Here is an 11,230-nt window from a genome sequence, read left to right on the forward strand (position 1 = left end):
AACCAATGAAGTGACTGACAGAGTAGCTTTGCAGATGATGAACGTCTGGCTAGGAAGATTAGCCTTGCAGCTGCATTCATAATGGACTGTAGTGGTGAGAGTCTGTATTGGGGAAGGCCAATAAGAAGACTATTGCAATAATCAATGCGTGAGATGATGAGAGCATGATAGAGACCACAGTGATTGTGCGCATGCTCCCGCACCTGTGGCATTGGCGTTTGCCTCTTCTGACTGTGCCACAGTCAGAGCAAGTGTACAGGAGCCGTATCTCAATAAGGGAAAGAGCCGTATTTGGCTCAAGAGCCACAGGTTGGCCACCCCTGGTCGAGAACAAAGGTAATTCCAAGCTCAGAGATTCCTGATGGCGAAGGTGTCTTTCAGTCTGGTAAAATACTGCTGTGTACTGTAATTGTTAAATTGCAACTATTTTGTGTATAAAGCCCAAAATCTCATGTGATGTTGCAGATGCAGTTTCAACTGTCAGGATTCAGAACCACAGAAATTGTCCTAATTACATGCATACATAAGTTACTTAACCAATTTCAAAGCCAAAATAGAAACATCAGGAATAATAAGAAGCTCAGTGAGAGTCTTGTGATACCATAACAGGATGATTAGGGACTATGAATTAGGGGTGGATGCATTCATACAAAGGAGCAGGGTGTCACTGCAGTCAACAGGAGTTTCTCTTTCTCCTATTGGCCCTGAGTCCCCTCACCCCCACCCCAGTCCACCAGGAAAAAAAAAAAAAAAATATATATATATATATATATATATATATATATATATATATATATATATATATATATATATATATATAGATATAGATATATATATGATATATATATATATATATATATATATATATATATATATATATATATATATATATATATATATATATATATATATATAGATAGATAGATTCCTAACACCAGACAGAAACATATAAAACGGGGTTTAAAAAATATATATTTGGATTATTTTTTTTTTTTTTTTTTTTTTAGCTAAAGGTTTTGTGTATGGGAGTGGGGTAGTGCTGCAGCTTCACCTATCTGCCAATGTGACAATCATTAATGGTGCTGAGCATCGGAAGCCAAGGCACACTGACTGCACAAGTGTGCAGTGTATAACTGGGAGTTGACTAAGTCCCATGAGACGTTGCACAAGAGGTCAGAGGCTGAGAGGCTTGTGCTGAACTTAGTGGATCTCATCATATGCTTCTTAGGCCCATGGAGGACAGCAGCAGCGGCTTCATCATGGGAGGATTTTAAATCAGAGGCAGCGCTGAGCCACAGAGGCTCCTACAGAGTAAGGTACAGAGGGACAAACACAGGCTTTTCATGTAGTATTTTATATATAAATAAATATATATGTTAATCCCCCCCCCTGCAGTTACCCATTGACCAAGTTTATACTGCCTTACTCTGTGTTTTGACAGTGTAATATTCTCCCATGCAGTTTGCATCCAGTAATGATAAGTGGGAGGGGGGAGGGGCCCCCCTGTCTAAAGTGCCCCTGGCCCAACCGAAGGCTTAATCCAGCCCTGAGACCCACCAGTGAATGCTGATTCTGCAGGAATCTGTAAGCGATAGGAAACAATCTCCAACTTGATTTCAGGCAAATGGGATGAACTTACACCCCAGGCATGAACTACTGACTATATGTATGTTCATACCTCCCAACTTTTGATGATCCGGCGGCGGGACGTAGTGGGGACGTGGCCCATACTCGCAGCTCTCCCGCGAGGCCACGCCCCCATTTTCACGCTATGGGGGCATGACCCAGAGGCTCTGCGAGCCTCTAGCCATGCCCCCAGCCCCCTGGCTGCGGGAATAGACGCTGCGTTTATTCCCCGCTGCCTAGCAGCTGACAGGGGGGACTCCCAACAGCCCCCCCCCCTCACCGCGGGACACTGCCGGCCGCGGGAGGGACAGCGGGACAGGCCCTGATAATTGGGACTGTCCCGCTGAATTCGGGACTGTTGGGAGGTATGTATGTTTCATGAGTTTAGACATATTAGACCAAATCCAATGAACTATTGTACTTATTCAGGGTCACTCACAAAGGCAAATTCCTGCTCAAAGGGACAAAACCATTTGCACTGCAGGGGAGGGGGCAGATATAACTTGTGCAGAGAGAATAAGATTTGGGTGAGTTATTTTATTTCTGTGCAGGGAAAATACTGACTGCTTTATTTTTACACTGCAATCTAGATCTCACTTTTAAGTAAAACCCCACCCAAATCGAATTCTCTCTACACATGTTACAATACAACTGCTCCCACTCCCCCCCCTGCAGTGCACATGGTTTTGCCTTTATGAGCGAACCAGAATAAGGGCCTATATCTTTATAATGTTTCATTAACCTACCTGGAGTAGAGGCGATGCAAAAGGATCCATGCCTTCATGCGATTTTCTCCATATCCTCACCCTACCATCTGCATAGTGCAAAGTGATTTGTAAGACCACATAAAACAGAAATGATTTATTGTCTAATTCTTTGTGTTGCTGAGCATACTGGGGGGTTTCACCCTGTTTTCATCAGATAGCAATGGTGAATGGACAGGCCTTCTGCCTCTGTAGCCCATACAATGTAATCTGTGGCATACTGTTCACTGCAAGGCCATCTGAAGTGTTTCCTGATTCAGATTATCTTTGATTTGATGCAGTGTTGCCTTTCTGTGAAGTTCGCTCCCTCTCAGTTCTGGTCAAGTATACAATAGCTGTTTATGAACACTGGCTTTGCGCTCAGACTTTTTTGTGTAATTTGTTGCTTGCTCTTCCACTCTGTGCACACTGTACCACCTGCTGCCCTTGAACATGTCACCCGTGTACCCATATTGGTAATGCTCGCACCACTGGTGTGTGCGCCAACAATTATTCTACATTCAAAGACTGTCAAGTTGCATCATTGACCCATTATTTTGCCTAACTTCACCTTTCCATTCTTAAACAGTTTCAGACATCCTACCAGGGGTGTAGCTAGACCTTTGTAGGCACTTCAGCAACATTTTGAAAGGGTCCCCATTGAAAATGTGCTTACCTGCCATCTTTATATTCAGCTATATGGCGAACATAAACACTTTGGACTTTGTTTGCCCATGCTACTTCTTATTGTCAGTCGCTAGCCTTAGGTTGAGACAAGACACAGTTAGGGATGGCAGTGATGGAGCAAAGTAAGACAAGTGGAGGGGGTTAGAGGAACATATAGAGAAGGGGGGGGGGGGGTTAGTCAGAAGAACAGTTGGTAGGGTTGGTCAGTTTTGTACAGGTAACACTAGGGAAGGGATAAAGGCAGAGGCACACATGGGAGGGTTCTGTATACTTCTTTTACTGTTCCATTAGTCTTTAATGCACACAATCACACACCTGACTATGGCGCCCATCCACGGCCACCAGTGCAGCTCCACCTCTCTCCATGTAGTGCTGTCCCATGTAGCATTGCCTCAGCCCTATGCAGCCCCGCCTCATGGTATCATAAAGGAAATTACCAGAGCTCAGATCGGGCTAAGTATGACTTTTATCATCAGATCAGCTAAGTTTTAATTGTGGGGCCAGTGCTGGGGCCACTTTTGTACAGTGCTGGGGCCACTTTTGTACAGTGCTGAGGCCACTTTTGTACAGTGCTGAGGCCACTTCTTACTAATAGGCTGGGTGGCCGCACAATGGGCTGGGTGAGGGTAGCTGGGTGCACAGTTCAGGAAGGTACATACACAAGGACATACTGTTGGGGTAATTAATTTCTAACCCTAGAACAAACCAGTGGGTTGTTTCCACTAATACTGCTTATATCGAGTCGCACCAAAGATTTTGTGGGGCCGGCTCCAACCTGGGTGCGACATGTTTTGAGACCTTTTTACATTACAGACTTTTCCCGGCATAATACTGGACAGGTGAGGCGGGTACTGAGCTGCCTCAGATCATTTCAATTGGGTACGTTTCCACTGCATAATATCCCAGGTTGCTGCGCATTCATGTGCAATAACCCAGGATATTTTGGGCAGTGTAAAAGCAGTTTAGGAGGGCCCTGCTTGTAAGCTATGGATTTTATATGTGGAGTGAGGATAGTCAACCAATACAAATTTTCCTTCTATTTCCCTTCAATCAAATTTAAAATTTGACAGATTTACATATGTCAATTTAAAATCATTAGTTTTCCCAAGTGTACTACTGAGTTTATATAAACATTTAGCATACCAACACTTTTTATTATAGAATTATTTTCTTTTTCTTCCCGTGTGCAGCCTCCTCCGTTCAGCTCCCTCCTCTCTGCCGGCTGCAATGTCCCACAGTGCAGCAGAGTCTGAGCACCAGAGTGCTCAGATTCTACTGTGCATGCGCAGACCTCTGAAAACATGGCACTGCTGCCTCCATTGCGGAACTCCGTAAGTATTAAAAAATGGGTGCGATCAGTGCCAGATTAAGGTCTACATGGGCGTGGAGCTGAAAATGATCAAGGGCCTATTATACACAATAATAGGGGTTGTGGCCAGCACCTAATAATGTGGGGGGCGTGAGCAGTGTTCTGTTTGGGTTGTCCGCTCATGGGTGTGTCTCTATATATGTAAATACTTACAACTAATTATATATATATAATTAAAATGATTACTTTGGCGGGTTCCCGCAGACAGCTAACAGCAGCAATATAGATACCAGAAACTGCAGCACTCCAGCACTTGAAATAATGTGATAAAATTTATTTGATAAAATTTATTTGCAATGACAGCAACGATTCTATACAAATAACTGTATTTTCCTCCATTTTTACTTTGTTTACCTCTGTTTTGAAATATACTGCAAGCCTTGAGAAAGGTCCATGTTGGACCAAAACATTGGCGACAGCAGAAAATTGTCCGAATAAACTACCATATATACTCGAGAATAAGCCTACTTTTTCAGAACATTTTGTATGCTGAAAAAGCCCCCTTCTGCTTATACTCGAGTGAGGGTCCCACTTGCGTCAATAAGTTTTCCCAGTTTTTTGTTGTAAAATTAGCTGCCTCGGCTTATATTCGGGTCAACTTATACTCGAGTAAGTCCATTCTATATGGTCGCAGGAAAGTAGGCAGCATACATAAGGCTCCAAATTTATTTATTCAGAGAAGGGCTGGTGCAGTTTAATGCCAATAAAAGGCATTGAAATGTTGCTTTAATCACTGGCAGTGCTGTGAAGTTTATTTCTGCTGTGAGTGCCGTGCCTCCTCCATTTACATGTCTCATCTCTAGTAAGGGCAAGGGCACCCAGCACAGCAAATACGGCGTAGGAGCAGTCTTCTTCTATACTATATATATATATATATATACTGTACTTGCTTCTTACACATTATGCCGCATGAAATGAGCCAAAATTCACACCGACTGAGCTAAAATTCACACTATGGCATACTGATTGAGTCAAAATTCACTTTATACCACACAGATTAAGGCAAAAATAACATTTTTCCAAACGGATTGAGCCAAAATACACAATATGCTCCACAATCAGGGACATTGCGCACCAAAGGCGCACATTAAAAATGTACACCATAATGCCCATTACATGTTAAGCCACACATCATAATTAGGGTTGCCAATCCCGGAGCATTTTTTCAATCCCGGAATTCGGGATTGAAAAATGCCCGATCCCGGGATTGGCTTCCCTGATTAAAAAACCTGCCCCGGCCTTCCCGCATATTTACTTACATGTGCGGTGCGGCCAGGAGGGTGGTCGGTGAAGCTGGGAGGCTGATTGATGCCGGGAGGCGGGCGGGTGAGCAGCCGGGAGGCGGGCGGGTGAGCAGCAGGAGCCGGGCAGGCATGATACAGGAGCCGGGCGGGCGGACGCGTCATGTTGGACGCGTCTGTGTGCAGCTGGTACTTGGCCTGCGCAGCGTGACCTCTGGCCTCGTCACGCTGCGCAGAGCCATACTGCCGGGTAAGGGAGAAGCCGGGCAGCGTCTGAGCACACGCTCAGACGCTGCCCGGCATTAGACTGCGCATGCGCAGTCTAATCCCGAAAATCCCGGCGTTTTAGGGGCCAAATCCCGGGATCCCGCCGATCCCGATCCTGGGATTGGCCACCCTAATCATAATGTCCATTATGTATGATGGCAAACACCATAATGCCTATTTAAAAATGATGCTACGTAAGTGCTGCTTACCTACATGCTAATTGCCAGGGGTTCCATGCTCATTGGCAGCGGTTCCATGCTCGTTGCCATGTGGAATTACATGATCATTGCCAGGGGTTCCATGCTAATTGCCAGGGGTTCCATGCTCATTGGCAGGGGTTCCATGCTCGTTGCCATGTGGGATTACATGCTCATTGCCACGGGGGAATACATGCTCGCAGTAACCTGGGGGACAGCCACCGCTGGGCAGAAGTGACAGCCATTGACAGCTGGGCAGAGAGCGGGGGGGCTACCTGGCTGTATTGAGAGCACTGCAGGTCCAGGCTATTTGAAATAATGACACTTTCACACCAGAAAATGCAGGGACTTACCCGGAAATATGGTCCCAGGATCATGCAGGGACATTCCCGGTCTGGCCCCTTTTACATCAGCCTAGTCCCTGTATTTTCTGGTGTGAGGGGTAGAGAAAACCACCTCCCTCTCCCCTCTCCCCTCCCCCCTTTCACCGGCTATATTGTTTAACCGGCTATATCTTCAGAACCAACTGACCCATTTACATGAGACCAGTATCATATTGAAGAACGTTTAAGTGAGCTTTGATAGATTTTGGTCCCACAAACTGGGGCATTTGGTTCCAGAGAAAACTGTCTTCAAAGAACATGAACAGCCAAGAAATTACATTTCAGAAAAAAATATCTCTGGAACCAATTAACCCATATGAACCTGGTATCACTTTAAAGGTCCAGCGATTTGGGTTCGAATGAGATCAACCCCAAGCTCCTGTGATGCCAGGGGGAGGAACTGGCAGCCATCGGATCTGGGTGGGGGGTGGAATTAATGAGCTGTAGCTCCATCAGGCCCATTGTTAATCCAGCAGTGGGTGCGGTGTGGGGCTCCCTGGGACCCAGGGGCCTGTGTGCACTGTATAAATACACCACTGCCTTCATCTGCACTCCACACAGATATTTGCATTGTTTAAACCTGTTTGCACATACTTGTTACAGTGTGAAATTATTATATGCAAAGTTAAACGAATAGATAAACATAAATATGCAAAGCGCTGAGCAACTAATGAGAATGGTAGCACTGTGGCTGCAGTTATACAGAGCTCAAACTGGTATATTAACATTGTGGTAGAGAGATTATGATGCACATTAGCTACAAGTACTATTGCCAAAGTATTAGCCAATTGTCTCTGTATTATAAATGGCACGTATACAGATTGTTCCAGAAAGTATTGTTAATGAGAACCAGTTAAACTTTGTTTACGGTTGACATCGATGGTGGCAAACCATCTGGTTCTCCCCCATCTATAGTATAAATTTGTTTGGAAAATGGGCAAAACCATGTGCACTGCAGGTGGGGCAGATGTAACATGTGCAGAGAGAGTTAGATTTATGTGAGTTATTTTGTTTCTGTGCAGGGTAAATACTGGCTGCATTATTTTTACACTGCAATTTAGATTTCAGTTTCAAAACACCCCACCCAAATTTAACTCTCTCTGCAAATGTTACATCTGCCCCACCTGCAGCGCACATGGTTATGCCCATTTTCCAAACAAATTTGTACTGTGATCAGATCTGAATAAGGGCCACTGTTAGCATCTAAGCGTGTCTCCTGTAGGTCTAAAAATATATCATAAGTGCATGTGGAAGATTCTTGAAACAGATTCAAACTTTATTTCTTAAGATTTACTAGTTCACTATGCCCCACATTGTTAATAAATGCATTTAATGCAGTAAAACCCTGAAAATAGTTTTTTATTGCATTTTTGCTTTAGTGCACCCCACCCATCATCCTTTTTGTCATAGGTAAATCTATTCTATCTTCATACGTTTTTACAGCTGTCAAACCTGTTTGGGAAAGGAGCTTCATGATTGATGGAGATGAATTATGATAAGTATTCCCATAACAAGGCCATGCACAAAAATGCACAAATTGGAAACAAGACTTTTTCAATTAAGTTGTGTTTTTTTTACAGAATGTGAGTTATTAATAAACAAATACAAGGCATAGAGGGGTATTCAATCAGTGCCAATAAGTTGAATGTCAACCTAATCAATCTACCTAATTTACGATGGTTGTATAGGCCACAGACTGTCAAAAACAGATGTGAACTGACAAAAACAAATGCAAATTTGACAATTTTGCAACAGTCTTCGCCAATGCAGAGTCTGCAGTGGCGAAAACAGATGCTAAATTGTCAAATTTGTGTCCGGTTTTGCAGATCCAGGGTGCATTGTATAAGTATGTGCCTATATTTCTGCCTGTTGGAAATATTGGTACACATTGAATAATGGTAAAGGCTTGTTGTACTGTAAAGTGTGAACATTGGTTGCGGTAGTTAGAGGGCAGGTATTAGTACTGTAGCAGAGGAGAACTCGTTAACACAAGCTGGGACCAACAGGATGAGCACGATCATCTGAGTACTTACTTAAAAATGAAATTAATAACTAAACCCTGACATAGTAGGGCATGAAGGCCTATAGAAAAGGCAATGAGAGGTTATTTGAGGAGACAGATATGCTCTTCTGATATTGAAGGAAGTTGTTTTGGTTGGCATTCTTCAGGTCATTAAGAATAGTTGAGCTTGTATGTGGGTCAACTAGTGCGCTGTGCAGATATTTGGGAAAGTCTTGCATTTGTCCATAATGGGCCGCTTGGGAAATTGCCAGATTGAATTAGGATAAGTGTCTAAAGAGAGACGCAGGGAGAACAAAACGGGTTTTTGGGGCACACTTTAAATAATAGATAAGTGAAAGAAATGTGAGAAAAATGGGTGAAGTAAAATCTAAAGGTGGCCATACACACGCAGATTTATCTGCAGATCTGTCTGGTTGGAACAAAAACATGGTTATGGATGAGAGCAAATGACAGTTGACCATTTGCTTGGTGATGTTGGAAAACTGACAAACTGTCATTCATCCATAACCATGTTTTTGTTCCAACCAGCCAGATCTGAAGATAAATCTTACTAGTGTATGGGCACCTTAACCTTTATTTATTAATACTTAAAATACATACATGCACACGTCAATTTTAATACAAAAGATAAATTTATATGCAAAATTGCAAGCGAGATAACGCATCAAGTTTAAGGTGTAGTAATTGATTATAATAAATACAGAAAAGAGTTGTTACACAACGTCAGTCTGGTAGGCGAAAATGATTTGCAGGGAATTTACCAGCCACAGAACAATTTATAAGCAAGACAGAATAATGGAGGAGGTGTCCGTGTGGCTGGAAAAGCCCTGACGTCAGAAGACACATGTTTCGCCCCGATTGGGCTTGATCACATTGACGTCAATGTGATCAAGCCCAATCGGGGCGAAACACGTGTCTTCTGACGTCAGGGCTTTTCCAGCCACACGGACACCTCCTCCATTTTCTCCCCGGCAAGTGCGGTCTAGCAGCTCCGACGGTGGGAACGCTTCATCGACAGACTCTGTGTCTGTGACAGAACCCCGCCGTTACATTTAAAGGTATTTAAACCTCATGATTGCATATCTTTCACGGACAGACTCTGTGTCTGTTACGTGACCCCGCCGCTACCGCTACAAACACTTAGCTGGACGCTCGCACCTCACCTGGCTGGGGACTCTAACGAGCAGCCCGCAGCGCCAGGTTTGAGCGCCATTCACTTACATATATACCCCTCTCACAGGTTAGTTTAACATTGTTCGTCATACTGACTTTGAACTTACAGGGAACTTTCCCCCTGTATACTGGCAGCAATTGTCCTGCGCCTTGCACTTAATATACAGGCACTAGTCGCATACTTCTAGAGTGTCACCTATTTATTTACAGGCGCCGCTACCTGCTGCCATTCAGCATTATTATTATCCACTTTCTCCCTGTATACTGGCAACAATTGTCCTGCGCCTTGCACTTAATATACAGGCACTAGTCGCATACCTCTAGAGTGTCACCTATTTATTCACAGGCGCCTTTACCTGCTGCCATTCATCATTATTATTATCCAAACCGGCACTACTCTAATTCAACATAACCATCTCTGCTTAGAGTATTCGCATTCAACTGTCACATAATAGTGGTTGCCTCCCTGCTCTGGATCTTAGAATCATGCTGTGACTTAAGATCATCATAATTTTGTATTTGCCTCTACATAAGTTGCCAACCATCTACTATTCCACTCTATTTTTCTAACCATTAGAGGGGACCACCTCTTCCTCTAATTTTTGTCAATTGAAGCACATGTTATACCTTATCGTGTATGTTGCTGCTAATGATTTTGTGACCATTGCGCACATACACTAATCCACGGATCATAAAGACCCTACTCACCCCTGCATGTAGTACGGTGCACAGTATTTCCCATTACTGGTACAGGAACTACAAACCAGAAAATTCTAGCAGTGGGCACATACATTTATATATTCAATTTATATATTCAGTTTATCTGTGCATTATTCCTTCCTCTCCTGCCTATTTCCACCTTATTACCATCTATCACCTGGACTCGCTCACTCTCTCATTTACCTGGGTGACACCAGGTGAAAAGCAGAAGTGACATCTGGCTCCTAGTAACATTTCGAGGCTCTCTTATCTGTCGATATATACTGCCATACATCGCTGTGCCGCCTGATCCCATCCGAACTCAGCAGCTAAGCAGTGACTGGCTGGATCAGTACCTCTAGGGAGACCACCAGGGAATATCCAGTGCTGTATTAACATCCAGACAGCAGAAGTAGCGAATGCACACGAAGAGCATTCCCCCCTTTCTTCATCTATAAACTCTGCTTTACTATAAAGAACCTAACCTGTGACCTATATAATTATATATGGGGTAATATATTGTATGTTATCTATTGAGGGTCCGTAGCAAGACTCAGTCAAAATAATCAATCTTTATTGGTACATTGATTATGCATGTCATTATTCTGTCTTGCTTATAAATTGTTCTGTGGCTGGTAAATTCCCTGCAAATCATTTTCGCCTACCAGACTGACGTTGTGTAACAACTCTTTTCTGTATTTATTATAATCAATTACTACACCTTAAACTTGATGCGTTATCTCGCTTGCAATTTTGCATATAAATTTATCTTTTGTATTAAAATTGACGTGTGCATGTATGTCTTTTAAGTATTAATAAATA

The 11,230-nt window shown here is 43.3% G+C and overlaps 1 pseudogene; it reads left to right on the forward strand.

Moving 5' to 3' along the window:
- Positions 1-10,687: 10,687 nt before the first annotated feature.
- Positions 10,688-10,804, forward strand: LOC146046564 (5S ribosomal RNA; annotated as a pseudogene).
- The last annotated feature ends 426 nt before the right edge of the window (positions 10,805-11,230 follow it).

The sequence above is a fragment of the Crinia signifera genome, chromosome 11 (genome assembly GCF_055691185.1).
Source record: "Crinia signifera chromosome 11, ASM5569118v1, whole genome shotgun sequence".
Lineage (NCBI taxonomy): Eukaryota > Metazoa > Chordata > Amphibia > Anura > Myobatrachidae > Crinia > Crinia signifera.